This window comes from Phoenix dactylifera, chromosome 16 (assembly GCF_009389715.1).
Source record: "Phoenix dactylifera cultivar Barhee BC4 chromosome 16, palm_55x_up_171113_PBpolish2nd_filt_p, whole genome shotgun sequence".
NCBI classification, from domain to species: Eukaryota; Viridiplantae; Streptophyta; class Magnoliopsida; order Arecales; family Arecaceae; genus Phoenix; species Phoenix dactylifera.
Genome location: NC_052407.1, coordinates 2157344 through 2168673, shown reverse-complemented (window position 1 = coordinate 2168673; position 11330 = coordinate 2157344).

Here is an 11330-nt window from a genome sequence, read left to right as displayed (position 1 = left end):
AAAGATGGATCACATGACTCTACAGGAGGATGAACCCAAGCAAGTTGAAGAAACTTCAACAAGCCAAGAGGTAATTGCCGAACATGGGCTTACAAAGGCTTGGAGGTATGCTCACGGTCACCCTAAAGAGTTAATCTTAGATGATCCATCTCAACCTGTTAGAACTAGAGCCTCTCTTAGAAACTTAAATAATCATCTTGCATTTGTTTCACATTTAGAACCTAAAAACATTGAAGAAGCTAAAAATGATGTAAATTGGATAAATGCTATGCAAGAGAAACTTAACCAATTTACAAGAAATAAAGTATGGAACTTAGTTGAAAGACCCACTGAATACTCAATAATAGAAACTAAATGGATATACAAAAATAAACTTGATGAAAATGGAGTTGTAGTTAGGAACAAGGCTAGACTAGTAGCAAAGGGCTATAATCAAGAAGAAGGTATAGACTTTGATGAGACTTTTGCTCCTGTAGCTAGACTTGAGGCAATTAGATTGTTACTAGCATTTGCATGTGATAAAGATTTTAAATTATTCCAAATGGATGTAAAAAGTGCCTTCTTGAATGGGTATATTAATGAGGAGGTTTATGTAGAACAACCTCCTGGTTTTGAGAATCATCAATACTCCAATTATGTTTATAAACTAAATAAAGCACTTTATGGTCTAAAACAAGCCCCTAGAGCATGGTATGAAAGACTTAGCAAATTTCTGTTAGACCATGAATTTTTTAAAAGAAATGTTGATGCAACTCTATTTTTGAAAAAGAAAAATAAAAATATGTTAGTAGTACAGATTTATGTAGATGATATTATTTTCGGTGCTACTAACAATCGTCTTTGCGAAGAGTTTGCTGAATTAATGCAGAGTGAATTTGAGATGAGCATGATGGGAGAATTGAACTACTTCCTCGGATTTCAAATCAAACAATCCAAGGAAGGGATTTTCATCAATCAAGCTAAATACATCAAGAAAATGCTAAAGAAGTTTGGTATGGATGGAAACAAGTCAATTGGCACTTCTATGAGCTCATCATGCAAACTAAACAAAGATGAATCAGGTAAATCAGTAGAATAAAAGCTGTATAGAGGTATGATAGAATCTTTATTATATCTTACAGCAAGTAGACCTGATATCATGTTTAGTGTATGCATGTGTGCTAGATATCAATCTAATCCTAAGGAATCACACCTAATTACAGTTAAGAGAATCTTTAAATATCTAATAGGAACAAAAAATATAGATCTATGGTACTCTAAAGAATCAATATTAAACTTAATAGGGTACACTGATTCAGACTTCGCTAATTGTAAACTTGATAGAAAAAGCACCAGCGGATCTTGTCAATTTTTAGGAGAGAACCTAATTTCATGGTTTAGCAAGAAACAAAACTCGGTTGCACTATCTACGGCTGAAGCCGAATATGTTGCTGCCGGGAGTTGTTGTACTCAAATTTTATGGATCAAGCAACAACTTGAAGATTATGGCATTGAACAAGATAAGATTTCCATAAATTGTGATAATACAAGTGCCATAAATCTAACTAAAAATCCAATTCAACACTAAAGAACTAAACATATTGAGATAAGACATCACTTCATAAGAGATCATTTGTTAAATAGTGATGTGATGCTTGAATTTGTTTGCACTGATGATCAACTTGCTGATATCTTCACAAAACCCTTGAGTGAAGATCGATTTTGTATTCTTAGAAGAGGGTTAGGAGTGATTGATCCTTTGAAAAAGAACAACGCCTGTCTTCGCAGGTCATTCTCGACCTTATTAACTTCGCATCCATTCTTGTGATACTCTCCTATAATTCATTGATTTTGATGATTAGCTTATGTTGGATGTAGGATTTCTCGTCTATGGTCAACAAATCATTCATTAAGTTCTAAAGATTTCCATATCTCTCTCCTTTGGCACAAAATTAACTGGATTTTTGGTTATGTGCCAGAGTTCGAGTCGACTCAAATAGATTTTAGAGTCGCCTCGTGAAAGAGTCGACTCGCTCATATTTAGGAGTCGACTTTATGTCGAGTCGACTCGCGACTTATCGGAGTCGACTCGAGGTCGGAAATCCGACTTTTAACCCTAAGTGAAATATCTTTTTCTCCACTTCTATTCTCGGCTGCCACTGTTCAAAAACCTAGAGTCATCTCCTACATCGTCCTCGACCCTTTTTCCCATCATTTCTTCCTTGTTTTCTTCCATCCTTCGAGTCCATCCTTCCGTATTAGGTCAAAAATGCCTAGAAAAGTAGTTGTCCCGAGCCGGAAGAGACCTCTCTCCGCGAGCGGCGCCGAGAGACGGTCCAAAGCGAGAAACGAACCCGTGAGGCCACCACCTCCGGTTCCTTCTCCGCCGAGGACAGTTCCCTCGCAACCGTGCGCCGGGAGGGTTGTCTCTACCGGGAGACAAGTCAACTTTGACTTCCTCTTCCGGGAAGGGTTCAACCTAGGGCATCACCTTAGAGCCCAAAACTTAGAATATTTCTGTTCTCTTGACCTCCCTACCTACCCAGGGTTAGTTAGGGAATTTTATGGGACCGTTATAAGGGGTGGCGATGGTGTCCAAGGGTAGTGGCCAATGTCCCCATTCTCATTTTTGAAGATCTCATTGCTAGGATCCTCTACTTGTCTCGCGATGGGATCGCTCCCACACATCCCACAGATAGGACAGAGGTCCTTACGGCCATTTTAGGGAGACCACCCCAATCCCCCATAAAGGAGGTGTCTGCAAATCAGCTTTCGGTTGAAATGCGACTCCTCCTAAGCATTATATCTAGGATCCTTTTTTCTAAGACTGGTCAGTTTGGCTTTGTCTCAGAAAAGAACCTAGCATTGATGTTCTACATTCTACATGACATTCCCATAAACTTTCCAAAGCTAATCTATAGGTATCTCTGTGAACCCTTAGATAAGCCTAGGCTAAGCCTTTCCTACGGTATGCTCTTTACACTTATCTTTAGGGAATTAGAGGTCCCTATCCTTGAGGGAGAACCCACACGCTCCCTCAGGCACACTGATCATATGGGTGAGGGGACTCTTCACAGAATGGGCTTCCATAAAGTAGAGGGAGTCTGGGTTAGGAGAACATCTTCATCCACACCATTTGACCCTACTACTCACCATTCACCTAGCCCTGACCATGACCAGGACCACTACACAGCTCCTTCCACTTTTCCATCCACTTCTGGTCCCTCATTCCCATCCACTTCAGCTAGACCATCTACAGCTCCACCACCTCAGCAACCCCTGAAAGTCTAGATCAGCACTGAGCAGCTTCGGAAGATGAGAGAGGAGATAGTGAGGGAGCTGAGAGATGACATATTGAGAGAGCTGCGAGGTCCACTTAGTGCTCCCTCCACTGACATCATTCCCTCCACAGCAGCGGTATCCAAGATGATAGCAGACCTTAAGGAGGAAATGTCCAACATAAGGAGCCTAGTCCAGGGTCAATACTGGTGCCTTAGCGACATAAAGAAAGACACGAGAAAGATGCGAGATAGCATCAGAGAAGAGATGGGAAGCCAGAGTCAAGGTGCAGAAAGGCTTGCAAATGCATTAATCCTCAAGCTTGACACTATTCAAGAGACTGTGACCCAACTAACTGAGATATAATCTAGGGCCACCTCTGAGATCATCGCACAACTAGGGAATGTATTTGAGGGGATAAGCTTGGTCATAAAACATGCTAGACTGAGTACGGGAGCCACATCCTCCACTACTAAACGACCCTAGTGTATTTTTGATTTTATGATGTACAGTCCCTTGAGGACTTTTCTGATATGTATTCACTTTTGTACTCAATCTTGACTTTAATACAATGAATAGAAATTTTCTTTCAAAAAAAACTATGCAATTTGACTTATTATCTCTTTCTGTGTTATGTGCCTTTTTGCTATGATGACAAAAAGGGGGAGAAAATATGATGAATTGAAATGTAAAGGGAATCACTAAACAAAAAAAAATCCTTAAAGTAAAATGTAATTTGTTCTTAGTGGATTCAATACCTCGAGGCTCATTATCTCTCTGTTGGGGCTCCTCAAAGAGTAATTTTCAGAATCTATTCAAGGAATATTTGGAGATTAGTTGAATCATACTCAAGAACAAATTGTCAGATTTTCCCTCTGAAAGTAAAAATTTAAGTTCAATAGTTTCAAAACATTAAAAAATTCAGAAAATTTGAAAATGACTTAAACAAAATTGAATGCACATGTTGAGGGAGAGGATCTGAAATTTTAAGAAAGCAAATTCATTAAACACATATAAGCCAAACAATTGATTGCATGATTTGAAGGCTTATATAATTCCAAATAAAAGGGAGAGCTTTAACTTCAGAATTTACTGATTCATACCTTTCAATTTTGGATAAATTAAATGACTAGATATTTGAATTCATTTCAAAACTTTACTATAAATCATCTCTTGGTTGAGTAATTCACTTTACAAATACTCAATGTTTTGTCATCATCAAAAAGGGGAAAATTGTGGAGTGATTGAATATACCCCTATTTGATTTTGATGAGCTCAAAGCATCTGAGTATATTTCATGTTGTACTAATGAATTTAATCTAGTGTTTCAGGCAAATATATGTGAATTTATCTTTAAGAGCATCGAGCCTTGGTTCAAAGTAATTTGGCTAAGTGTTGAACTCAATTGAGTCAAAGTCTGAAGCTCTAGTCAACTCCGGAAGATTGCGAGTCGACTCTAAGTGTTTCAGAGGTTCTGGCACAAGCTCGAGTCGACTCCGGTACACTACGAGTCAACTCCGATTGAGAACAGACAGAAGGACAGAAAGATGAATTTCAGTCCCTGTCACCGAGTCGACTCCGAAGATTTCGAGTCGACTCCGATGCTTGCGGAGTCGACTCCCGACGGTTCTGAGTCGACTCCAAAGGATAACAAACAGAAAGACAGAATGATGGTTTTTAGACCCTGTTACTGAGTCAACTCCAGAAGGCTTCGAGTCGACTCCGATGCTTGACGAGTCGACTCCGATACTTGACGAGTCAACTCTGATGCTTGACGAGTCAACTCTCTACAGATCCGAGTCGACTCCAAGGAGTAACAGACAGAAAGACAGAGAGGTATTTTCTAGACCCTGTTACCGAGTCGATTCCAGAAGGATGCGAGTCGACTTCAACGTTTGGCGAGTTGACTCCTAATCATGTTAAGAGTCGACTCTCAGAGGAAAGCGGACTGAAAGGCAGAAAACTAAACTCAGTGACCCTGTGAACGAGTCGACTCTGAGAATTCGAGAGTCGACGCCAAGTCAGCCGAGTCGACCCCAACAAAGTGCGAGTCGACTCCGAGGCAGCTCAGATCAACAGATAGAGGATCGATTTTTCGGGCTCTGAGAGCCGAGTCGACTCCAAGAGGATCCGAGTCGACTCGAGAGAGAAATGCAGAAAAATAGATATCTGGAATCCTGAGAACGAGCCATCTCCAAAATGCCAAGTCATCTCCAGATCTTGGCGAGTCGACTCCAGGATTGGACCGAGTCGACTTCAGGTTGGGACGACACTTTAATTCAAATCCTGAACAGTGGGCGAGTCGTCTCCAGTAAAGCATGAGTCGACTCCAGCAACCGCCGAGTCGACTCCAGATCGAGCGAGTCGACTCCAACCCCAAAGGATACATTGTCAGAAGGTGCAGACTGTGCAGAACGGCTACAAATTAGTGTCTAACGGCTATTTTTCAAAAAGGACTGGTTAAATAGCCAGAGTAAACAGTAGTAGACAACAAGAGAGTTACTCCATATGTGTATTAAGGCATTTCCAACTACCAAGAGTCCATTGAGAGAAAAGACAAGCAAAAAAAGGAAGAAACGCATTCAATTCATTCCTAGAAGTTTTTTCTTCACATTCAAGGCTTCTCTTCTGACATCAAATCTTCAGTGCACTCAAAGAGGAGACTCAGAGTTCGAGAAGCCCTTTCTTCCTCTTCTGAAATCTGTTTGAGGGCTTCTAAATTTACTCTATTCATATTGATTCATATTTACTTTTTAAGAAGCTTTCCTTGTATCTTTTTCCAAACTGTTTTTCTTACTTGATTCAATCAGGGGATTGAATCAAGGGTTGTAAGGTTTGTTGGTGAGCCAAAGATAAAACCAACGGTGTAAGGGTTTGATTGTGATCCCGGAAAAACAATCGGGTGGTTCTAGTCGGTGAGCCTGTGAAAACCGACCGAGTTCGTTGTGATCTCGCGCAAACAACAAGTTGGGTTGTGAACTTGTAAAACAATCGGCTGTAATATAAGGGATTATAGTGAACTCCCAAGTGAAGCTTTGGGAGAGGACGTAGGAGCAAGGGTTGGCTCCGAACCACTATAAAATTTTTTTGTGTTTGCATTGGCTATTTGTCTCCTCCAATCTCCTCATCAATTAGTTTAATTAACCTGCTTGAATTAGATTTAATTATTTACTTATCATGGTTTTTAATTTGTCAATAATTAATCCAAACCCAATTCATCCCCCCTCTTGGGTTGTTTCTTTGGGCAACAAAGATACATAGCATTTGAGGCCTCTAAATGCATTGGGGGCCTCAATGCATTGGACGCTCACCTTAAAACTCACTATAATAAATATATTTGGAGGCCGGGGCCTTAGGCGGTCTGCCTCAGTCGCCTAAGTGTTGAGCTGTCCCTACCCAGATGGGCTGATGGCTTGGGTATTCTTGATCTCAGAATGAGGCGTTTAGCTTTCTCTGCTCGTTCAGCTGCAAATCTTATACTTAATCCTCATACCTTATGGGCTAAATTGCTTGCCTCAAAATATAACTTTAGGGGGATCTCTGCAAGCTTATCACTGTGGAAGGAGAAGGCTCATCCATGATCCGGTGGGCAATCTCAACTTCCTCAGCTGTGCTGAACTCGGCATTCCAATGGTTCATTTATGATGGAAACATAATAGATGTTTTAAATGATAATTGGTTGGGTATGTGTCCTCTCGATAAGTGGGCTATTCCTATGAATATGGACATTCCTTTGGAAGGTAAGTTTGTTTCCTTTCCGTTGATGCAAAATGGGTCATGGAATCATCATGTACTGCGGGAAATTTTGGACCTGGATGGTGTGAATGCCATAGAATCTATTGGTGTTCCAAAAGACCCTTGTGAAGATCTGATGGTTTGGAGACAAACTGGTTCTGCTACGGTAAAAGTTGGAGACCTTTATAATATGTCATGCTCTTTGGAACATGATCATCATAATGCAGTTAGGACTGCCGCGGTACCAAGATTGATGGCTGATCCTTGTGTATGCTTATTTTGGTCGAAGATATCCGTGGGATTGATGAAAATATTGACCATATTATATGTAAATGCCCGATTGCAAAGTAGTCATGGGATACAAGAATTCAGTGATTCTTGTGGAACTTCATGGGGCTTGGGAAGGAATTTACGTTGCTATTAAGGAGCTTGATTGTACCAAAAAGATCCTGGAAGGCGTTTCACAAACTATTATTAGTTGGATCAAAAGGCTTCTTCAAATCGGCACCGAAACCCCCTGCTGAAAATCATATTGCTCAATTTATTTTCAGCTGCGAATACCTTACTGCTTCGCATGTCTTTCGTGAGGCAAACCATGCTGCAGATTGGCTGGCTTCGTCTCTGAATGTATGGGACTCTCAAGCATTACGACTTGATTTAGTATCAATCCTGCAGAAGGATTTTCAAGATTTTACATACCTCTACGAGGGTTAAGTTCTGTCGTTTTTAGTTTCTTCTGTTTTGTAATTTGTGGGTATTGTATCTTTTTGTTCTGTTGTTGCTTTTGATCTTTTTTGTCTACCAAAAGAAAATAAAAAAAGAATTGGTACAACATGAGGAAAATAATGCAATACTAGGGGTGCAAATATATTGACCTAGGTCAAGCCAAGAAATACGCTCCAGCTTAGATTATTTTGTAAAATATAAAAATAATAACATGCTAAGATTTAGAATCACATAATTACCGTATTCAAGTTTGAGAGATATACCTGCGGAAGACATATTGAATACGATCTTCAATCACCTGGAATAATAGCGGCTGGATCTTCCCTTCCTTGCTCCTCATAAAAGATAGCCGTCAATGGGGCAAGCTATCAACCATACGGAGAGGAGAGGGGGACCTAGCCTATATATAGGAAACATAGAGGAGCCTTCCTATTAAAGGCTCTAAAATCCTAATTGGGTTTCCTGGCCTACATACCAAAAGTACCATAATAAATATGACTCAATCCTATACATCCAAGGTGCACCAAAGCCCATAAAACAAAATGATCACACATCATATTGGGCTTAACCATAGTACCATTCTGAGCCATACGTCTAACCCGTTTTATAAAACAAAAATACGCAATCAGTGTAAGCCCATATTTTGAAATTATTCTAACATTCTTCCACTTGGGCGAACACGGATTGTCATATTAATTTAAAAACTTTGTTTTGAAAATGACTCTCGGGTTAGACTACAAAAGTGGCCACACATATAGCTCAAATGATAATCACCTTGGATACATGATCCGGTCCAACAAGAACATCAACATTGAGCATGGAAGTCGTTACACTATTTAATTGATGTAAGACCAGTCCACAGCTACAAATGCTAACATCCTTATCTACATGGATCCTCATCCTCCAACCAATGTGGTAGTATGTAGTATGAACTTAGCACCAAAATGTGATCAAAGGTGTGCTAATTCATATCGGTCCTCATAAATGCTTCAAAAGAAGCCACATGTCTCAAAAGAGACTCACATCATGTCTTTATGCATTATATCTCGAGATCAAAATGATATCATAATAAAAGACATATGTGAAATGCATGCTCAAACATAATTATAATTTCTCTGTATAAAATACAAAATTATAAATAGGAAGATAAATATTTTTATAATTGAAAGAGGCTGTACCCGAAGCATATGGGTTGCCTACGTACCCCGTAAAGGGGATCAAGCCAAAACGTAGTTCTTTTACATAAATCACTCCCACTAACCAAAAATATCAAAGGTTTCCACAATGCCCATATTAGCAATATGTGTCTTAAAGACTTTCGGTGCGAGTCCTTTAGTCAATGGGTCCGCAATCATTGCCTCTGTATTTATATGCTCTATTTTTGTCTGCCCTTCTTTAACTTTATCTCTGACTACCAAGTACTTGATGTCTATATGCTTAGAGCCACCAGAACTCTTGTTATTCTTTGAAAAGAACACCGCTGCACTATTATCACAGTAGATGGGAATTGGTCTCGAGATGGAATCAACAACTTTCAGTCCAGAAATAAAATTTCTTAATCAAATGGCTTGGACCGTAGCTCCATAACATGCCACAAATTCAGCCTGCATAGTAGAAGAAGCCACTAGAGTTTGCTTAACGCTTTTCCAAGAAATAGCACCACCAGCCATCATAAAAACATAACCTAAAGTTGACTTCAGATCATCTTGACATCCTGCAAAATCAGAATTTGAGTAGCCTACCACCTCAAGATGATCTGTACGCTGAAAGGTAAGCATATAACCTTCAGTCTTTTTCAAATATCTCATAACTTTCTTAGCTGCTTTCCAATGCTCTTGTCCTGGATTCGATTGAAATCTACTAAGGATGCTTACTGCATAGGCTATGTCAGGTCTAGTGCAAACTTGAGCATACATCAAGCTCCCTACAACACTTGCATAGGGTATGTTCTTCAAAGATTCTCTTTCAAATTCATTTCTCGGACACTGGGCTTTGCTAAACTTATCCCCTTTTACTATAGGTATATCACCGCGTGCACAATTTTGCATATTGAACCTCTCTAGGATGCGTCGTATGTATGTCTTCTGTAAAAGTCCCAACAAGCTACGGTCTCTATCACGCTGTATCTCAATTCCAAGTACAAAAGAAGCTTCTCCAAGATCTTTCATTTCAAAATTAGCAGATAATATTTTCTTTGTCTCATGAAGTAACCCTAGGTCACTGCTAGCAAGTAAAATATCATCCACATACAAAATAAGAAAAATGAATTTTCTCCCACTGATCTTGAGATAAATGCATTGATCCACTGTATTTTCAACAAAACCAAGAGAAGTCACAACTTCATCAAATTTCAAATACCATTGTCGGGATGCTTGCTTGAGCCCATATATAGATTTGTTCAACTTACACACCAAATTTTTCTTTTCCTCTACGACAAAACCTTCAGGTTGCCTCATGTAAACTTCTTCATAGAGATCTCCATTTAAAAATGCTGTCTTAACATCCATTTGATGAAGCTCCAAATTATAGTGTGCTACAAGTGCCATGATAATTCTAAAGGAATCCTTGGATGAAACCGGTGAAAAAGTCTCATTATAGTCAATGCCCTCTCGTTGAGTGAACCCTTTGGCAACCAGTCTAGCCTTTTGTCGTTCAACATCCCCTTTTAAGTCTAACTTGGATTTGTAAACCCATTTGCAACCTATGATCTTAACATGTGGTGGAAGTTCAACAAGTTCCCAAACTCTATTTCTCTTCATAGAAAGCATTTCATCTTCCATGGCATTTAGCCATTTATCTGAGTCAGGTCTAGTTAATGCTTCATTAAAAGAAACAGGATCAATATTATGCCCAATATTAAAATCACTCTTCAGTAAGTAGACAATATAGTCATTAGGCAAGGCAGACCTTCTTTTCCTTTGTGATCTCCTAACTTATGGTTCAGAAAATGACTCTAGTGGTGTTGGAGGAGGAACGTGAAGTTCTTCTTGATGCTAGGTTCTTCATTAACTGTTATAATTGGCTGAGAAATAACTTTTTCTTGTACAACGGAAATCGGAACCACAACTTGATCCGGTTCAGCAAAAATTTTATTTAATACAGAGCTTTCACTATTACCAACATCATTTTCCAAAAATTTCGTCGTAATGGACTCAACAATTCTGGTGCCACGATTAGGACAATAGAACTTATAGCCTTTTGATCTATCTGGATACCCAATGAAAAAACCAGGTGTGGATTTGGGGTCTAATTTCTTTTCAGAAGGATTATAAATCCTAACCTCAGCTGGGCAGCCCCAAACTTTAAAATGGGCTAAACTGGGTTTACGACCTATCCACAATTCAAAAAGAGTTTTCTCAACAGCTTTACTAAGAACCCTGTTCAGAATGTACATGGCAGATTTCAATGCTTCACCCCATAAGAATTCTGGCAAATTTGTTCTACTCATCATACTTCTGACCATATCCTTTAGAGTCCAATTACGCCTTTCAGAAACACCACTTTGCTCAGGTGTTCCTGGCATTGTGTATTGAGGGACTATTCCACTTTGCTGTAAAAATCTTGCAAAATCATCCATGTTTTGACCAGACTCGTCATACTTACCATAGTAT